General features: G+C 40.4%; 1 protein-coding gene across 1 annotated transcript in view; it reads left to right on the top strand.

Annotated features, from left to right (window-relative positions):
- Window positions 1-4,331: 4,331 nt before the first annotated feature.
- LOC5563693 (5-hydroxytryptamine receptor 1D) overlaps window positions 4,332-20,357 on the top strand; it is a 259,447-nt gene continuing 243,421 nt past the window's right edge. Inside the window, exon 1 of the mRNA XM_001647910.3 lies at window positions 4,332-5,406. The gene's annotated coding sequence lies outside the window, so the exon portion shown is untranslated. The remainder of the gene's footprint in view (window positions 5,407-20,357) is intronic.

Below are 20,357 nucleotides of genomic sequence, written 5' to 3'. Positions count from 1 at the left end.
GTTCCGCAGTGTTATTATTTCCGAGTTGAAACAAACTGTGCTGCTTGGGAATTATTCAATTGCAATTAACCATGCCGAGAAATTAAAGGGGTGGCTTTAGACGTTATTATTAAATCTTAGAGAGCCTATTAATTTCAGTTACCGTGCGAGATCGAAATCCATACACCTAAGAAATGAATCTAAATCCATCCACTTCATACAAAATGCCTACTTTTAGTATGAACTATACGGATTTTGGTTCCCCACTTTATAGCTCACAAGGATTATTGGTCCTCTAGGATAGCTTCTAATTGTCGTTGAACGCAAAACATGGTAGATCCCAACTATTCTAGGTTAAGTTCTGAAACGCTACGCATTATGCTTGTTGATCTGATGACCAAATAGTTTCTCGATGACATTAAACAGTTATTGTACGCAAATCTGGGTAGAGTATAATTATATAAGGACGTATAGGTATCTTCCTCGTTCACAATCTTTCAGAAGAGCACTGGTTAGGTTACCTACGCTTGTAGAACTTGACAGAAACTATGTTTATTAGCCTTAATGGAATACCCTGGAATCATTGATGAACGAAGATGACCCTATCATCATATCGTATCTTTTAATTCTAGCAGTCACGACAATTACGTAACATCTCTTCGACCTGGGCGAGTACGAACACCGTACGAAAATACAGCGTTATCAGCCCGACATTGTCCCGAAGAAGGGCTATATCGCGCCCAAAACTCTTCGACGAAAAGGTAATTTTTGAAACTTTTTGACGATTTGTAAGAACGATAAGTATTATGTCTTGTCTCCCATCGCGCCTCGATGGGTATAAATGTTGTTTATAAACCTCAATGTAATGCTCAATTGTAACGCTTGTAAATCTAAAGACCTGTGTTTAAATAAGTTTTTGGATAACCTGCAATAGTTAATTAATTCAAAACATGCTAGAACCTAACTATATGAACATGTGTTGGTTTTTTTTCTCCAAAATTGAAGGGGTTTTAAAAGGTCACTCCGTTGCACTAGTAGATCTGATAAACTGTACTCCAAGTAGTTCTAAGATAACGTTAAACAATCATTCAACGCAAATATTGATAGAGTTTGCTAGTCGTTGTTGTTGATAGTCGTGGAGCTCAGAATATGCTAGAAACCAATCAATAGGCCTATATGATTATTATCCTAATTCGCAAGGCTCTGGAAAGTCATATGTTACGCTTGTGGATCTGATGACCTCTACTCCAAATAGATCTTGAATAATCTTGACTAGTCGCCTAACTCGAATCTTAGAAGAGGTATCGTCCTTGTTTATTATGATCATTAGTTACGCTTATAGATCTGAAGACCAATGCCAAAAATTTGTTGTATAATACTCTAGTATGGATCCTTAGATTCCGGTGCGGATATTGGAATTCTAGTGTAGATCCTGATATTTCAGTGTGAACCTTGGGATCCCCGTGTAGATTCTGGGATTGCTGTGTGGATCATCAGATTCCGGCATGTCGTATGGTATGGTTTCGATGGAAATCCTCGGATTGTAATGTGAATCACAAATTTTCCATGAATATCGGCAAGGATCCTCGTGTGAATCCTTAGATTGCCGTATGGATCCTGGAATTCCAGTGTGGAGTCTGGGATACCAGTGAGAATTCTCGTGTTCCAGTGAACCTGGTATTCCAGTGTGGATCCTGGGCTTTCAATATTGACCCTGGGATTCCAGTGTTTATACTGAGATTCCAGTGTGGATCGTAGAAATCCAGTATAGACCCTGGGAATCCAGTGTGGATTCTGGGGTTCCAGAGAGGATGCTGGGATTCCAGTTAGGATCCTGAGGTTCCAGTGTAATTCCTGGTTTAACAAACATTTAACCTGACATTTAAGTATGGATCTTAAGTTTATAGCGTTGATCGTGGAACTGCAGTGTGGATCCTCAGATATCAGCGTGAGTTCTGGTATTCCAGTATGGATCCTGTTATTCCAGATTGAATTCTGAGATTCCAGTGGAAATCCAAGTGTTTTAGTGTAGATTCTGGGATTTCCGTATTGATCCTGCGTATGGATGCTGCAAATTCAGAATGGATCCTGGGACTCTGGTGTGGATTCTAATACTTCAGTGAAGATCCTAAGATTTCAGAGTGGAACCAGGCAATCTAGTGTGGATACTAGAATCCTGTGTGGATTCTAGAATTTCTATATGGATCATAGGAAGGCAATGTTGATTCTTTAGATTGTAGCGTAGCTCATGGGATTTCAGTATGGATCCTGGGATGCCAGTGTGGATCCTTTAATTCCAGTATGGTTCCTGGGTTTCTGGTTGGAGTCCTGGGATTGCAGTTTTTTTATACAGAATTTTCGCACTTCTAGCAAAGCTAGAACCTAACCCAGCTATCTGGGGAGCTCTGTGGTTCTCACTTAACGGTGCGGATGCACGTCTCGAGTGCGGTAACAGAGAAAAAAGGGGAAAACGTCTCTGTACCACGTCACTTTTCTTTGGCTTGGGCTACAAGTCCGATGTCCTCCTGGAACTACCTCATGGTATTACTTCAGGAATCCTGGAACTCCAGTGTGAATCTTGTGTTTGTAGTGTGAATTCTGGTATTTCAGTGCGAATACTAGGATTCCAGTGTGAATTCTGGGATTCTAGTGTGGATCCAGGCATTACAGTGTGGATCCTAGGATTTCCGTATGGATCTTAGGAATCCAGTTTGGATTCTGTGAATCCAGTATACATTCTGGGATTTCAGCGCGAATGCTGGGAATCCAGTGTGAAACCTGAGATTTCAGTGAGGATCTTGAAATTCTAGTGTGCATCTTGAAAGTTCAGTGTGAATTTTGTGATTTTATTGTGGATCTAGGGAATGGACCCATAGGTTTCCAAAGTTAATCCAAGGATTCCATTGTATGTATTGGAATATCAGTGGGGGTTTTGAGTTTTTATAAGGATCCTTGGATTCGAATGTGGATCTTGGGATGTCCGTATGGTTCCTGGAATTCCGATGTGGATTCTAGGATTTCAGTGTAGATATTGGGTTACCAATGAAGATTCCAGTGAAGATCACCGGATTCCATTGTGGGCCCTAGAAGTACATTATGGGTTCTATATTTGTAGTGAGAATTTCGGGACTCCAGTGTTTATCCTGGTATTCCAGTGGGGATTCTTGCATCCCAGTAGCAATGGTTAAATGGGAATCCAAGGATTACTGTGAGAATCCCGGGCTTTCAGTTTCAATACTGTGGAAATCCTGTAAGAATTATATTGAAATATTTTGCTAATATTGTAAAAATACCGCGAAAATAGTGGACAAATAGTTTAAAAATACATTGGGAATCTTGCGGGAATGCTGGAATTCTTGTGGATGCCTGGGGAAATCCTATGGAAATTCTGAAAGGACCCTTTGTGAGTTCAGGGAAAATCCCGTGAGAGTTATGTGGCAAACAAAAGGTATTCCTGAGAGAATCCCGTGGAAATATATTGGGAATAATGTAAGCATCCCATTCATGTGAGAATTATCTGGCAACTTTGTGTAGAACAAAAATTTCCTAAATTCTGTGGGAGTTGTGTGGAAATAATGAGAATCCTATGGACACACCCTTGTCGTTTTTATGCGCATCCTGGGGAAATTCTGTGGGAATCCGATGTATATTTTTTGAGAATCCTGTGAGATACTCTGGAAATCCTGTGGGTTCTGTGGGCATCCTTCAAGAGTCATGTAGGAATAATATGGGTATACCTTGGGAATCCTGCTAAATACTCTGTGATTCTTATTACGACAAAAAAAAATCTCTTTTGTGTGTGTACCGTGTACCGTAAAGCATTATTTGACCGTATGTTTCCATGTAAATTAAGGTTTTCACATTCTTTTACCATATTGCGGTACTCCATAAAGAATCAGGTGATTACTATGAATGTGAAATAACTCGAGCGCTCATGGGTTAATGTCAAGAGCATGAATTCCATACATGTAACATAGATTCTATATACGTTAAATTCTATTTACTCCCGACCCCTTAAGTGAACGGAGGTTTATTTTATTTATTTATTATTTGTAAGGTTTTTATACAGCATTCTACTAAATTCTTCCAGTCACTGATTAAGTGTTGGTAATGCAAACCATAAGACTTTTATCAAACAGCTGACTTTTCATCGCACCTGCCGAGAGTTCGGAAAATCGCGCGGAAAAGCACTTTCGCTCTCAAACATTTTCTCCGCTCTCTTCGTCCTCAAGTCTCGGTTTTTGGCGCAAACCGAATCGGCTCTAGCACGTGTTCCGAACGACACCATGCTGCGTACTTCGGAAGGCAACCAGCAGCATCCGGCAATTGGCACATTAGTCGTTTGTTGACTGCCGGCCGTGTTGGACGCGAATCTTCCCTGTGGGTCGCCTATCTGTCTAGCTCAGCCACAGCCTGTCTGTCTGGAGCCAAGCCCTAGAAATCGTTGGGAAGGTCAGTGTGGTTTTTTGACGGTTCGGTCAGCAAGCAGCATCCCGTTTACATCTCTCAGCTGGAAGAATGGTTGCATGTTGGCGTTCTCGTTTGTCTGCTGCAAAAGTCACATGCAATAAATTTTAAAATACTTATCGCTGGGGGTGAGTGTATGGTTGTGTATGTGTGTTCCGCGTATGTGTGTCCCAAGTGAGCGCAGTGAAACCAAACAAAAGCCGGGAAATAGACCCCCAGTCGACCGCCCACTGATTGCGGAACGCTAACTGAAGTGTTTTGGCCAATGAGCGCCAACCCACCAAGAAGTGTCTAAGAGTGAAATCCTTTAAGCAAAGTGAGGGCAAAATAAATTATGTGTAACTTTGCGAAATTGGGTCTCGAGTCTCGAGTGCTGTCCTGGGATGAAATTGCTCCTTCTTCGATGGCGGAGGAAAACTTGGCGAAGAGATTAAGGTCGAGAATTTAATTTGGGCGCGTTGGGAAGTGAAACAGGAACCGGAAGTTCTGCTCCAGGATCTGGTTGGTGTTGCTGCCGAGTATCGTGTTTGTCAACCCTGGTTGTAATGTGGATGCGAATAGGTTACAAGTGAACCACTTCTGCTTGTTTTTGAAGTTCTACACCTTACAATGCAAAAAAAAGTTGTGACGTGTGCTCGCGTACTCTTAAAAGGAAAAAAAGTATTTAATTAATGGCGTTTTGTTGTTAGCATCGTGCTTCTACAAAGTGAAAGCTGAGCGTGATGCTAAATGGAGTGCTACCATTCGTGTTGCAGCGCGGACATTGAGAAGTGGTGACAAATTGTGAGACATCTATTTCGTGAAGTAAAGCTCTTGATGTTGGTTGGGGGTTCTGGTTGTTGAAAATGCATATTTGCTGTTTTATTTCGCCGCCTAATGGACTGTAAGAAGATGGTGATGAAATTTGTGAATTGTCAGAAATTGTGAATAACTATTAGAAGGATTATTGGAGCGTAAAATGTAAGTACCAATTGATGTTATAGTCTCTATTGAAAAACAGGTTCAATTCGAGATTGCTGTCTATGAATTTAGAATAATTTGAATAAAATCTTGAGTAAGAGTTTCCCACAGAATCATCGAAAAATTCGCGAAATATAAAGCAATTTTCAAAACTTTGAGATATGTGAAACGTTAAGTTTTTCAATCAAATCATCAATCAGTCTACATATTAGAATTGTATCAAAAGATATAGAACTACCTTCATCCAAAGATGGATTTATGAATGTGGAAGCTCGGAGATCCATGATTGGAACGTAAAAAAAACTGAGGGGGAAGTTCTTGAACGGAAATGATTTACCGATTGGTTACAAACAGGATTATCAAATTATCGATTATCGAATACAAGTGAAGCTGCTGATGGCAAATAACAAATATACACGAAGTTTTCAAAATATTGAAGCATATATAGGTGCTTCAATTATGGCACAAATGGATTGATAAAAATTGTTTAAAATGATTCGTGTATTATGAGTTTTCCAAATTCAATGCGAAATATTTGTTGACACTTCACGATGCATGGACAACAATTCGGGTCACATCCGGATGGACCCAGAAAGTTCTTTCTCCGTGTCTGAAAGTTTAGTTACAAAAATACGCACACATATTACAGTTAAAAAATATACCTTGCACATGCTTTGCATTTTTTAACCGTACTTTACGAATAAACTTTACATGAAAATAGTCCATAAATTATTCATTTTGAACGACTTTTTGCACCATATACAGTATTATACAATACATCTGCAACTTTTTCAAATGGTCAACTAAGGTTGGTAAAAAGACATATTTGAATCAATTTGGTCCACCACGTCAGACAAAACTTGAGTTTAATCATTTAGTTTTGAGTATTTTATAAGTTTAGACTGGTTCATTCATCATTATTATAATACCATATTTTGTAAGCGATATAAATAATAAAAGCTGCAGAAAACTTGTGCTTACTGACGAATTTGAAAAAGTTCCAAATTTTTAATCCAATACTGTATGATTTACGAGAGTTACAGTACCGTAGCTTCGTTAAAAGGACTCGAAACCCTAATTTAACCTGTTTAGTGTAATTTTTTCTCGATACTATCTTGTTGTACAAAATTAACGAATTTACATAATGACACAATAAAATACTCCTTAAAATAATACAGACGAGAACCCTTATTATGTTGAAGATGCAGCACTTATTTCTGTAAGAATAATTAAACAGACAAATAGTTGCTGACCATCTCAATAAATTCAAAGCTAAGAAAAATAATACTTATAATAATACGACTGATGTCAAATGCTTGTTTTGGATTCTTCTTACTTAATTATAGAAAAAATTAGCTTCGTCGCTGGTTTTCATTGTTATGGTAAAAGTAGGTGTTCAATCATCTTAGCTTATTTTTTACAGTTATTATTTATTTAGTTGGTGTTACATCAATTAATTTGATAAAACCTCGTTAACGATATTACGCCAATTTACTCGGTCCATGGCTGTGTCTCTCCAACTTCGATTTTGGCCCACGTTCTCCAGATCTTGTTGCACCTGATCAAGCCACCTTGCTCGCTGTGCTCCTCGCCTTCTTGTGCCAACCGGATTCGACGCGAACACCATCTTTGCAGGATTTTTGTCCGGTAGTCTTGCAACATGCCCTGCCCAGCGCACCCTTCCGGCTTTCGCAACCTTCTGGATACTGGGTTCTCCGCCGCCACACACCGTTTTCCTGTACTCCGCCAAAGATCGTCCTAAGCACCCTTCGTTCGAACACTCCAAGTGCTTGCAGGCCCTCTTCCAGCATGGTCCATGCTTCATGTCCATAGAGGACCACCGGTCTTATAAGCGTTTTGAACATGGTACATTTGGTGCGAGGTTGAATCTTTCTCGACCGCAGCTTCTTCTGGAGCTCATAGTAGGCGCGACTTCCACTGATGATTAGAATTACTGCGCACGTGCTGTAGCCTTAGGTGCAGGAGCCTCATTGCTTGCAAGCGCACGGGAGCTCTGTACATTGTGAGACCTTTTTTGGTTCGCCTCATTATTCTTGAGATGTGTCTCAATGAGGTCTCATGTGCTCCGTCACATGTGCTATTTAAAATTCAGCGCAATAATTGAAGTGATGACAAAATTTTTCAACGAAAATCGAAATTGTAACTCTCGGATCATGACTCTTCGACCATATCATGTAGACCATCAAGACACCTGCATAATGAGGCGAAAATAATTGTAGAGGCTCGCCGAGCAGCGCATGAGACGAGTCTCCCCGGAAGCACATCGCCTTGCGCGCCCTTTTAGAATTTTCGTGAGCCTCCGGCTAGCGCAGCACACTAGGATTCCGATGAGCTGAGAGACGGTTTGGTTGGTGGCTCGTCAGTACATTTATGTGCTCCTGAAAAGTATGTAACTCTACTGATGATGCGTCTCCGTATTTCACGACTAACGTTGTTGTCAGCCGTTAAGGCAAAGTAGGCCGTCATTGAAATTTGTACGCGTCGTTGATTATTGTTGCTAATTCATCTGACGATTCTAAATCAAAGAAAATCAGTAGGGGTTGCACTGACAAAGCTCAAAAGTATCAGCATACTTTATGCATGTTAGCGTGTACAGTGATACTTTTTCAAGTCAATACAAACTATCAAGACTGAGTTTTATCACTTTGAAATGCAAGCTGAAAAGTCATCATTGTTGCCAAAACGAATGACGGGCTACTTAGCCTTAACAAGGATCAGAGGTAGACGAACTCATCAACCACCTCAAAAGTATCCCTGTCTATCGTAACACTGCTTCACAGGCGGGCTCTGTCGCGCTCGGTTCCGCCTATCAGCATGCACTTTGTTTTTGACGCATTCACCACCAGGCCGACTTTTGTTGCTTCACGTTTCAGGCGGGTGTACAGGTCTGCCACCGTTCCAAATGTTCTGCCGACAATATCCATATCATCCGCGAAGCAAACAAATTGGCTGGATCTTGTGAAAATCGTACCTCGGTTATTGAACCCGGCTCTCCGCATGACACCTTCTAGCGCGATGTTGAACAGCAGGCACCCTGTCGAAGTCCCCGGCGGGATTCGAACGAACTGGAATGTTCACCCGAAATCTTCACGCTATTCTGCACACCGTCCATCGTTGCTCTTATTAGTCTTGTGAGCTTCCCGGGAAAGCTGTACTCGTCCATGATTTTCCATAGCTCTTCGCGGTCGATGCTATCATAAGCCGCTTTGAAATCGATGAACAAGTGATGCGTTGGGACCTGGTATTCACGGCATTTCTGGAGGATTTGCCGTACAGTGAAGATTTGGTCCGTTGTCGAGCGGCCGTTGATGAAACCAGCTTGATAACTTCCCACAAACTCATTTGTTATAGTTTATAGTTATAGTTTTCACATTACAGTGTGTCTTGTAGATGGGGCATATGACCCCTTGCTTCCACTCCTCCGGCAGCTGTTCCGTTTCCCAGATTCTGACAATCAGCCGGTGCAGACAGGCTGCCAATCTCTCCGGGCCCATTTTGATGAGTTCAGCTCCAATGCCATCCTTACCAGCCTTGTTATTCTTGAGCTGGTTGATGACATCCTTAACTTCCCTCAATGTGAAGGCAGGTTAGTTTTCTTCATCCGCCGTGCTGACTTAGCCACTTCCTCCGCTGTCGTGACCCTCGGCGCCTGTGTTATCCGTGCCATTCAGGTGTTCGTAGTGCTGCTTCCACCTTTTGAATCACCTCACGTCCGTCCGTCAAGATGCTTCCGTCAAGCCGCATTCGAAAGGCAAAGAGTTATTCTTCGTATGTATTTTTCCAAAAACATTTTTTGAATTTTGTATACTTAATTTTTACTTAAAGTTGTGACATTTTTCAAAAAACACACTGAAAAAACATAGCTGAAAAAACATAGCTAATAAATATTCTTTGAAGGGGGCTCACGAAATTTTTGCGGAAAAATCTGAAAACTATTCAAAGTCAATGAAACAGTCATTCAAGTCATCGTGCAAAAGTTTGGGTTCACCCCTCAGTATGATGCAAATCGTGCAAAAGTTTGGGTTCACCTGAACTTACTTTGTGTTTGAAAATGCTATGAATTATTAAAATCGGTTGAAAAATGGCAGAGATATTGACAAAAATGATTTGCGTGCGGCTCAGGTGATCCCAAACTTTTGCACGATTTGCATCATACTGAGGGGTGAACCCAAACTTTTGCACGATGACTTGAATGACTGTTTCATTGATTATGAATAGTTTTCAGATTTTTCCGCAAACATTTCGTGAGCTCCCTTCAAAGAATACAAGATTACGGTTCTAATGACACCTTGTTATAAAATTTCCAATGCTGAGGAAGTTAGCTTTGTCTTTTCAGTGTGTTTTTTGAAAAATGTCACAACTTTAAGTAAAAATTAAGTACACAAAATTGAAGAAATGTTTTTGGAAAAATACATACGAAGTAAGAATAACTCTTTTCTTTCGAATGCGGCTTTCTTCTTTCTGGAGTTACGTCCCCACTGGGACAGAGCATGCTTCTCAGCTTAGTGTTCTTATGAGCACTTCCACACGAATGCGGCTTAGAGAGTTTCAATTGAACGTGTAATCTCAAAGATATGGACTGAACACTTTTGTATGTTTTTTAGGGGGTGAACCCAAACTTATGCACGGGAGTGTATGTGTAATGAAATAATGCTCTCACTGTTCGTATTTGTACACCAAGATGTGTACACTATTATACTTCTGTGTGTAATGTCTTAGTTCATACTATCTCCCGATGTCTATGTATGTAAATTAGACATTTCCTGAAGTAGTATGATTTTCCAAACACTTCTGTCATTCTGGTTTCATTTACATGAAACCATTTTATATTACTCTGTGCGCTTTGATATGTATTGACAAATTTATTGAGATGTTCGGTAATCCAATCCGCATGGATATTAAATTAATTACCTCATTGCGCGTGGAAAAGATGGATAAATTATGGATAAAATTATGAAAATATCCACGTGCCCGGCGGGGATTCGAACTAGCTTAATTAAAAGAAGTTTTCACTATTTTTTTCATCTTTTCACTGAACAAATCATTTTTGTTTAAGCATAACCATACTCATCCGATTCCAGATCTTTAAACATGATTTATCTTCAAAATTGAGTTGTTTTCATGTTGTCCATATGAAGAATTTATTTAAAACATTGGTTTGACGTAGTTATTTCACAAAAACCAGAAAAAAAAATCTTATTTTTTATTGAAAAAATTAATCGAATTTCTTTGAATAGTTGATAATTTTTGCCGGAAATTACATTTTTACTGTGAAACTAAACTCCCTTAGTTCTGCTACTCACACATTTTTTTTTTCTGTTTTTTACCTTTTCATTGTCCTCTATCCCACTTTTTTTTCTCCGTTCAAGTTAATGATGATAGGGCTGTTGTTTGGTGAGGCACAAGTCTCCCATTGAAAGGGAAACGTGCCGTCTGAGCCGATGTTATGATACCCTTAAACTTAAATTAGCTGGTCACCCTAATGATGTTTTAGACTGCTGCAAATTTTGAAGAGAGAACCGCTTTCCTACTGCATTAGACCGAGAACAATCATATTGAATTAGATTAGATATTAGATTGCCATAGGCGATACTTCGCTCTCCCCGTTTTGGAACTTTGACATATTATCAACACGGATAGAAGGTAAACAAATGAAGCGACTGTGATACTTTAATTACGATAAATGCTCAAAGCAAAAATCAAAACAAACCATGTTAAGAAACAGATAACAATGAGTCAGACAAACATTAATGAAAATGATTATGATGATTTCAACCCACTTGACTTGCATACAATATTTGACCCCAATCTGAATGTGACATGCGTACTAGAGTGGTTCAAAAAATCGTTATTGCTCCACACCGCTCATTCGATTCTAGATCAATTTCTTAGTGTCCTCCCAAAACATGAGCTCATTTTGATGAAAACTGAGACTACACAAGCGCTTTAAAGTTTATATGGGAATTACTATGGGAAACGCAAGCAATTCACTCAATCGGTCATAGTGTTTGTCCATGTGCTCTTTGGGATTAGAGCTACGAGGATACTGTGTGATACATTCATCAGCTACAACTTTGCCGAAAATCGTTTCACATTAGTATGGGACAAAATTTAAATTCTCGCTCCAGTCCATTTTTTGGATTACATTTAGGTCCCATAACAACTGTGCAAAATTTCAGCTCGATCGGTAAAACTATATTTACGCGCCAGCCGTTCAAAGTTTGTATGGGATTTACTATGGGAAAACTTACTTTTGCAAAGAAAAATCGCCAGAGGTCGCCCATTGACCTCTATAAAAATTCTGAACACAGACCTCGATAGGTATTTCTAGGATGAAGAATATTACCGAAGACCGCGAAACAATCCGACACTTGTGAAAAAAGTTATTCAATGAAAACCTATTAGCAAGGCGACGTTGATTAACACGTAAAGGAATAACAATAATAACAAAATTGGGCTAAATTTCCGAATAGTATTTGCTTTATAACTTTTTTCACAAGCATCGGATTGCTTTGCGGTCTTCGACAATGTTGTTCATTGTAGAAATACCTATCGAGGTCTGTACTCAGAATTTTTATAGAGGTCAATGGGCAACCTCTGGTGATTTTGCTTTGCAAAAGTGAGTTTTCCCATAGTAAATCCCATACAAACTTTGAATGGCTGGCGCGTAAATATAGTTTCACCGATCGAGCTGAAATTTTGCACAGTTGTTATGGGACCTAAACACAATCCAAAAAGTGGACTGGAGCGAGAATCTAAATTTTTCATCTATCCGTGTCCCATGCTAATACACATAGCCGCAGTAGTCGCATTTTCCTCCTTCATTTTACGCCAGGCTACTAACGAATGGTTATGGGGTCGTAATAAAAACCAATAAGGATTTAGCAGGATTCTCAAGATATGTCTATATGGTTTCTACAGGACTTTTGATGGTTTTCTACAGAATTCCAACAGGATGCAACCCCATGGAAATTTTTCCAGGATGCTCATGAAAAAAAAACACATGGGATTCCCATAAGGTTCACAATTCTTTCTACATAGTTCCCAAAGAATTCTTACAGGTTTTGCACAAAGTTGCCTGAGAATTCTCCCATGACTCTTATTGGATTCTTACATGATTCCAAGGGTTACCATTTAACAATTCCCACTACAATTGCAAAATCCGCACAGGAAATCCATAATCTATACTGGAAATCCAAGGATCTCAACTCAACTCAACTCAAGAAGCTCAAACTCTCCACTGGTATCCCCATATCGCACTGAAATCCTAGGATCCACATCTGACATCCATACTGGAATATCCCAGGATCCGCAGTGAATTGCAAGGAACTACACTTAGTTCCAAAGTTTAATCACCGCATGACTTTATCATTATTAGCATTTATTGGCTTTTCTCGGTGAAAGCGATACTACTCAAAGTGGAAGGGAGCAAGGAAAGTAATGAAAGAATATGATGGATAGAATCGCAAGCGTCATCGGAACAATCGGCATAGACCCAGGCATCGAAAACGGACTAACGATTGGAAACTCGGATCATGGAACTGTAAGTCTCTCAATTTCTTGGGAAGTACCCGCATTCTTTCCGAATTATTGAGGGTCCGCAAGTTCGACATCGTAGCGCTGCAGGAGGTTTGCTGGAAAGGGTCGACGGTACATACGTATAGGGATGGTTATACCATCTACCAGAGCTGCGGCAATAGACATGAGCTGGGCACAGCTTTTATCGTGATGGGCGAAATGCAGAGGCGCGTGATTGGGTGGTGGCCAATCGACAACAGAATGTGCAAGTTGAGGATCAAAGGCCGTTTCTTCAATATCAGCATAATCAACGTGCACAGCCCTCACCTAGCAAGTGACGATGACGATAAGGACGCTTTCTACGCGCAGCTGGAACGTGAATACGACGGCTGCCCAAGCCATGATGTCAAAATCGTTATCGGAGATCTCAACGCTCAGGTTGGCCAGGAGGAGGAATTTAGACCGATTATAGGGAAGTTCAGCGCTCACCAGCTTACGAACGAAAACGGCCTTAGACTGATTGATTTCGCCGCCTCCAAAAACATGGCCATACGTAGTACCTACTTCCAGCACAGCCTCCCGTATCGGTACACCTGGAGATCACCCCAACAGACTGAATCGCAAATCGACCACGTTTTGATTGATGGAAGGCACTTCTCGGACATTATCGACGTCAGAACCTATCGCGGCGCAAACATCGATTCGGACCACTACCTTGTGACGGTTAAAGTGCGCCAACGACTTTCCGTTGTGAACAACATTCGGTACCGACGCCCGCCCCGGTACAATCTGGAGCGACTCAAGCAACCCGAAGTCGCAACTGAATACGCGCAAAGCCTTGAGGCAGCGTTGCCGGAAGAGGGAGAGCTCACCGAAGCCCCTCTTGAGGACTGCTGGAGTAGTCTCAAAGCAGCCATAAACAACGCAGCGGAAGGTGCCATTGGGTTCGTGGAAGCAAATCGACGGAACGGTTGGTTCGACGAGGAGTGCCAGACGGTTTTGGACGAGAAGAATGCAGCGCGGGCGATGATGCTGCAGCAAGGCACCCGTCAAAACGTGGAACGATACAAACAGAAGCGAAGACAGCAAACCCATCTATTCCGGGATAAAAAGCGCCGCCTGGAAGAGTTGGAGTGCGAAGAGATGGAGCAGTTGTATCGTTCTCAAGAAACACGTAAGTTCTACAAGAAACTAAATGCATCCCGCAAAGGCTTTGTGCCGCGAGCCGAAATGTGCCGGGATAAGGATGGTGGTATCTTGACGGACGAACGTGAGGTGATTGAAAGGTGGAAGCAGCACTACGATGAACACCTAAACGGCGCAGAGGAGGAAGATCAAGACAGCAGGAGGAATGGCTTCATCAGTACGGCGGATGAGGGAGACGTGCCAACTCCCACAATAGGTGAAGTTAAGGATGCTATCAAACAGCTCAAGAACAACAAAGCAGCTGGAAAGGATGGTATTGGAGCGGAACTTATTAAAATGGGCCCGGACAGGTTGGCCACTTGTCTGCACCGATTGATAGCCAGGATCTGGGATACAGAACAGCTACCGGAGGAGTGGAAGGAGGGAATAATATACCCAATATACAAAAAGGGTGACAAGTTAGAATGTGAGAACTATCGAGCGATCACCATTCTTAATGCAGCCTATAAAGTGCTTTCCCAGATCATCTTCCGCCGTCTATCGCCACTGGCAAGCAGATTTGTTGGAAGTTATCAAGCCGGATTTGTGGACGGTCGATCGACGACAGACCAAATCTTTATGTTGCGGCAGATCCTCCAAAAGTGTCGCGAATACCAAGTCCCTACGCACCACCTATTCATCGATTTCAAAGCGGCCTACGATACCATCGACCGCGAAGAGCTATGGAAGATTATGGACGAGAACGGTTTTCCCGGGAAACTGACTAGACTGATCAAAGCTACGATGGATAGTGTACAGTGCTGTGTGAAGATATCGGGTGCTTTATCGGACCCGTTTGAAACACGCAAAGGACTTCGACAAGGCGATGGTCTTTCCTGCCTCCTGTTCAATATTGCGCTAGAAGGTGTTATGAAACGGGCGGGCTTCAACATGCGGGGCACGATCTTCAATAAATCCAGCCAGTTCATTTGTTTCGCTGACGACGTGGACATTGTCGGAAGAACGTTCCAGGTGGTTGCTGAACAGTATACCAAGCTGAAACGTGAAGCAGATCGGGTTGGATTGAAGGTAAATACGTCGAAGACGAAATATCTGCTGGCTGGAGGAACCGAGCGCGATAGAGCTCGCATAGGCAGACGCGTGACGATCGACGGGGATGAGTTCGAGGTGGTGGACGAATTCGTCTATCTCGGATCATTGATAACGTCGGATAACAACTGCAGCAGAGAAATTCGAAGACGTATCATCGCCGGAAGTCGTGCTTACTATGGACTCCACAAGACCTTGCGGTCTGGTAAACTTCACTTCCGTACTAAGTGTACCATGTACAAGACGCTAATAAGACCGGTAGTCCTCTACGGGCATGAGACGTGGACAATGCTCGAAGAGGACCTGCAAGCGCTAGGAGTTTTTGAACGACGTGTGCTTAGGACGATCTTCGGCGGAGTATGTGAGAACGGCGTATGGAGGAGAAGAATGAACCACGAGCTTGCGCAACTCTACGGTGAACCCAGTATCACGAAAGTCGCCAAAGCTGGAAGGGTACGATGGGCGGGACACGTTGTGAGAATGCCGGACAACAATCCCGCAAAAATGGTGTTCAACTCAAATCCGGCTGGTACAAGACGAAGGGGAGCGCAACGAGCTAGGTGGTTTGACCAAGTGGAGCAGGATCTTGGAAGTGTGGGGCGATCGAGGAATTGGAGGTTAGCAGCCATGGACCGAGTTAGTTGGCGTAACATTGTGGCGCAGGTCATGTCTTGAAGGACGTAGCGCCAGCAAAAGTAAAGTAAAAGTAAAAGTAAGTAACGCGACTTTCATATGAATCCCCGAAAATATGCCACCGATCGATAGAACTGAAACATCCGCCGAACAATATAGTTAACAGGTCGAGGCGACAAATTTTTGCCTGTCTAGTGTTAGTAGTGACCAACACTACAACATCTAGCCGTTCACAACCAGGACGTTAGGCAACGATTTGTTGCTTCGATTGTGTTGTTCATATATGGCCCTCTGTTAGTTTTCAACTTCTATTCATTTCTCTCGTCGCTCGCTTGCGATTCTATCCATCATATTCTTTCATTACTTTCCTTGCTCCCTTCCACTTTGAGTAGTATCGCTTTCACCGAGAAAAGCCAATAAATGCTAATAATGAAGGAACTACACTGGAAACGCAAAATTCTCACTGGTGTTCAAATACCTAAAGATCCATGATCCAATCCCGCGGTTCACACTAAAATCGATTATCAAGATACCGTCGGACGGGGCTACTTTTGATTCCGGGGGCTACTTTGGACACTCACACTTTTGTAATTATTTGTAGCATTAATATTAATCTGAGCTATTTTGTGTCTTCAGCACTTTTATTAATCAATGTATGCTCTACCACAAGGCATGAAATTTTTTTGGAACAACATCAACAATAACAGGATAAACAAGAAAGAACATTAAAAAAAGTCTTAGTAAATATTCACAAGGTACAAAACATTTACTATGCAAACACTGTTTGAATTGTTTCCATGTCGTGAAAAGTTATTGGGAGCATCACAAAACTATCGAATCGTCGTGTTCCATAAAAACATTTAGATTAGTTTAGCTTAAAATGGTTGTTTTATTAAAATAATTGATCAAAGGTTTTATTTTTACGACTTTTATTTTATTATAATGTTTTGGTTTGTATATTTTACAACATAAAAATTTTAAAACAAATATTTGGAAAAGTGTATAGACATAAAACACACATATCTCAAGCCGTACCAATGACAAGTTCATAGCATAATCTTTAAAAAATATATTTTCCGTCATTCATTTTCAGTACAAAACAATTGCATCCTTCAATTGCTAAAATAAACTAATCTTAAACCAGCTCTAAACTGCTAAGAAGCTAAAAGCATATTACAAAAGCAAACTTTTACTCCTTAACGATATTGCAAAACTTTACTTCATAGATTGCGTTTTTAATGAAAATTACTTTTTAGTTATAGATATTTATGTGATCCTTCTACATATCGTTCATATAACAGTAAGAATAGAAATGACAGTTTTTGTACATAACTCATTAATCATCGCAGTACCTAGTAGTTACATCGTTCGTTTATGTCAACTTGAAAATCAATCAATTTCAACTGATATTTCCATTTACGAGGAAGTTGAAAGTTTATGTTTCATTCTGCAAACTGAAAATAGTGAATATCACGTTTCGCTGAAATTTGTTATATTTGTGTAATTGTTTCGAGCTTCGCAATTTTCTAAATTATGTATATTAATGAAAAAACGTTCAACAACATCACAATGGAACATTATCTAAAGAATCAGTTTCAAATTTATAACGAAGAATCATTTCATTATCAAATTGTGAAAATGTCCAAAGTAGCCCCTTTTCTGTCTTGAAGGACACACTTTTTTCGCTATTCTAGCGTTTTTGTTATTTCTTTTGCCTAATATTTTGCACATTTGTTACGTACATATACTACTTAAATATATGCATGAATTATCAATATCTATCCATAATTCTAAGAGTTACAAATCTTCAAAGTTGAAGAATGTGAAAATAATGTCAAAAGAAGCCCCGTTTGACGGTACTGAAACCCAAAGGTTTCACATTTGAATTACACGACCCATGTTACAATCCCAGGATCTAAACTGGAATACAAGGATTCACACTGGAATTTCAATATCCACAATGCAATACCAAGATTCACACAGCCACACTACGATCTGAACAGTAGTCTCAGGATACACACAATAATACAACAAACCTAGTGGAATCCCAATATTCACGTTAGAAGCCTGAGATCCACAATGCAGTTATACAATCTACACTAGAATCCACACTAGATACACACTGAAACACGGATCCAGGTGTTGTAATCCTAAGATCCACACTGAATTCCCAGCATTCTCACTGAAACCCAATGCAGAATCCACACGGGATTCCCAGAATCCACACGGGATTCCCGGAATCTACACTCCAATCCCAGGGTCCGCACTGAAACCCTACGATCGACACTATAATTCCAGGGTCCACACTGAAATCCTAGGATTCTGCACTTGGCATCTCAGGATTTATTCTGAAATCTCATAACTCATTCTGGAATCCCGGAATTCACAATGGCTTCCGGCACAGGATTCAGGAATCTCTGATTTGCAAACCACGCTTATTGTACAAGCGTGGTGATGCCAACAAGAGCTGGTGACAAAACAGACATATTTTATGCTGACAGCGCAACCTAGTAGAAGAAATCTGAATTAAAAACACCTGTCATTAGATTACCTTTAAGGTCTTTCACAACTTTGCCAAAGATACCAACCATCCAATTTGTCTAAAAAAATTACTGTATTTAAAAATGTAACTGATCTCAAAATAGATCACTGGGCGATGAAGGGTTAATTAACCCTAACGTTTGTCACTTGTATATTAAATAGCATCAAAATCATGATAAACATTTATTATTTTAAAGTCCGGTCACATTATCGGATCGAACTAATTTTTGGGCATGATAGCTGTTGAAAATATTGATTGCATTATCGTGACTCTAGATTACCCTTACGTTTCATATTGTATACTGGTCATAAACTCCTCCCCAAAATTCCAAATGACGTTTACATGCTTTTTGCGTGAACTGTAATTACTGCTTGCCTAATTGTGCTTTTTTGCATTTAGTAAGTGGTTTCATTTTAAGTATTTCTACAAATATCAGTTGAAATATTGATAATCGCAAAATTGGTTCTGGAAGCTACACCCTGGTATCAAAACTAGGTTAAGAGCTCCCCACATTTCCATAAAAATATTGAAAATGTTATGCACTTCGTGGAAATTGTTATTACATATCCTAACTACTCGACTGAAAAGGAAGATTTCGAAGTGAACGGAAATTTATCTCTTTACGTTCCGAAGGCTCCCCTGGAATTTGAGACAGTGCTCGTTATCGAAATGGTATATCAATGCATACGTACTGCTTTAAACGAACTCATTTTAAAGTTCATAAGGGCAAATGTTGGACTTAGCCTTCGTACCTGCTGTATGTAAAACGAATCTTGCAAAGTCAAAGTTACTCTATGATGCCGGTATGAGGCTTTTCGATTTCGTAGCAATTAAATATCAACTTGCATTGGCTGATTGGAGTGTTTCTCTTATTTTCTCATATGCAGAACTAGTAACATATCTCCCTCTGATTTTGATTTTTGAACTGTTTAAACTTGTAAGTGTAACATATTCGATTTGAACTGATTGATCCAATATGTTGATTGAAAGCCAAGATTCGCATTGCAGTTGATCGTATACCTTCTTATTTGAAGGATTCATTATACCGCTAGTACTTCCAGCGATTCTTCCCATCTTTTTGCTTCACTAATTGCAATTTCTCAACCTGCCAATTGCATCTACAAATCTTCACGTTTTTCCTCATGTTACTTCTCGTGAGCATCGATAACACATATTCAGCTGAACTCACTCAGAAAAAAAAACATCACTCCCGTAGAAGAAGCAGCGTTAAATCCGTGCCCGTTTCTACGAAAGATGCCCCAATGGAAAACAGGGAAAAGGCCAGCTTCTACAAGACAATGGGGAAAATCACAAACAGCAAACGAACAAGTGCCATCTTCACCGCGCTTCGAGCCACTTCTGCAATATCACTACACGGCTTCACTGTTTCGCATTACGTTGGTATGGAAGATACCTACATTCTCTGGATGTTGCGCCTTCACTGTTGAGTAGGGCGCGTTCTATCTAACAAAAGTTTATGTGCTTTTCTGAATTCAAATCATATAAATTAAAAAAACCGTAAACTAGTATTGGTTTCTTAAAACAAATCCTTAGTTCCAAAAAAAATAATAATAATAATAATAACAAATATATATGACTTGGTTTGACCAATAGTTTGTAATTGCTCCTCCGATCCAAAACATTATACAGTGATACCTCCATGAGTCGATGTTCCATGACTCGATATCGACTCATGGAACCATACTAAAAACAAAATTTCATGGTTACTATGATGGTCCCTAGAAGCAACTTTCCAAAGGATTGCTGTTCCATGACTCGATATTTCCATGAATCGATGGTCCCTTCAATATCGACTCATGGAGGTTTCACTGTACATTGTTTTTGCACTGTGATCCAAACATATAACTCAAATATCATTTTGACTTATTCATTTAACAAAAATATTTCAACAACATGGAACAGCAATATTTTTCCACATCTTAGCTTCAATATTTGGGGTGCTGAAGGTGTCTGGGTTCGATTCCCGGTCGGTCCAGGATCT

Source organism: Aedes aegypti, chromosome 3, assembly GCF_002204515.2.
Source record: "Aedes aegypti strain LVP_AGWG chromosome 3, AaegL5.0 Primary Assembly, whole genome shotgun sequence".
In the NCBI taxonomy this organism is placed as follows: domain Eukaryota; kingdom Metazoa; phylum Arthropoda; class Insecta; order Diptera; family Culicidae; genus Aedes; species Aedes aegypti.
The sequence above is the reverse complement of the archived record's forward strand: the minus strand, read 5'-3'. Positions and strand labels throughout refer to the sequence as shown.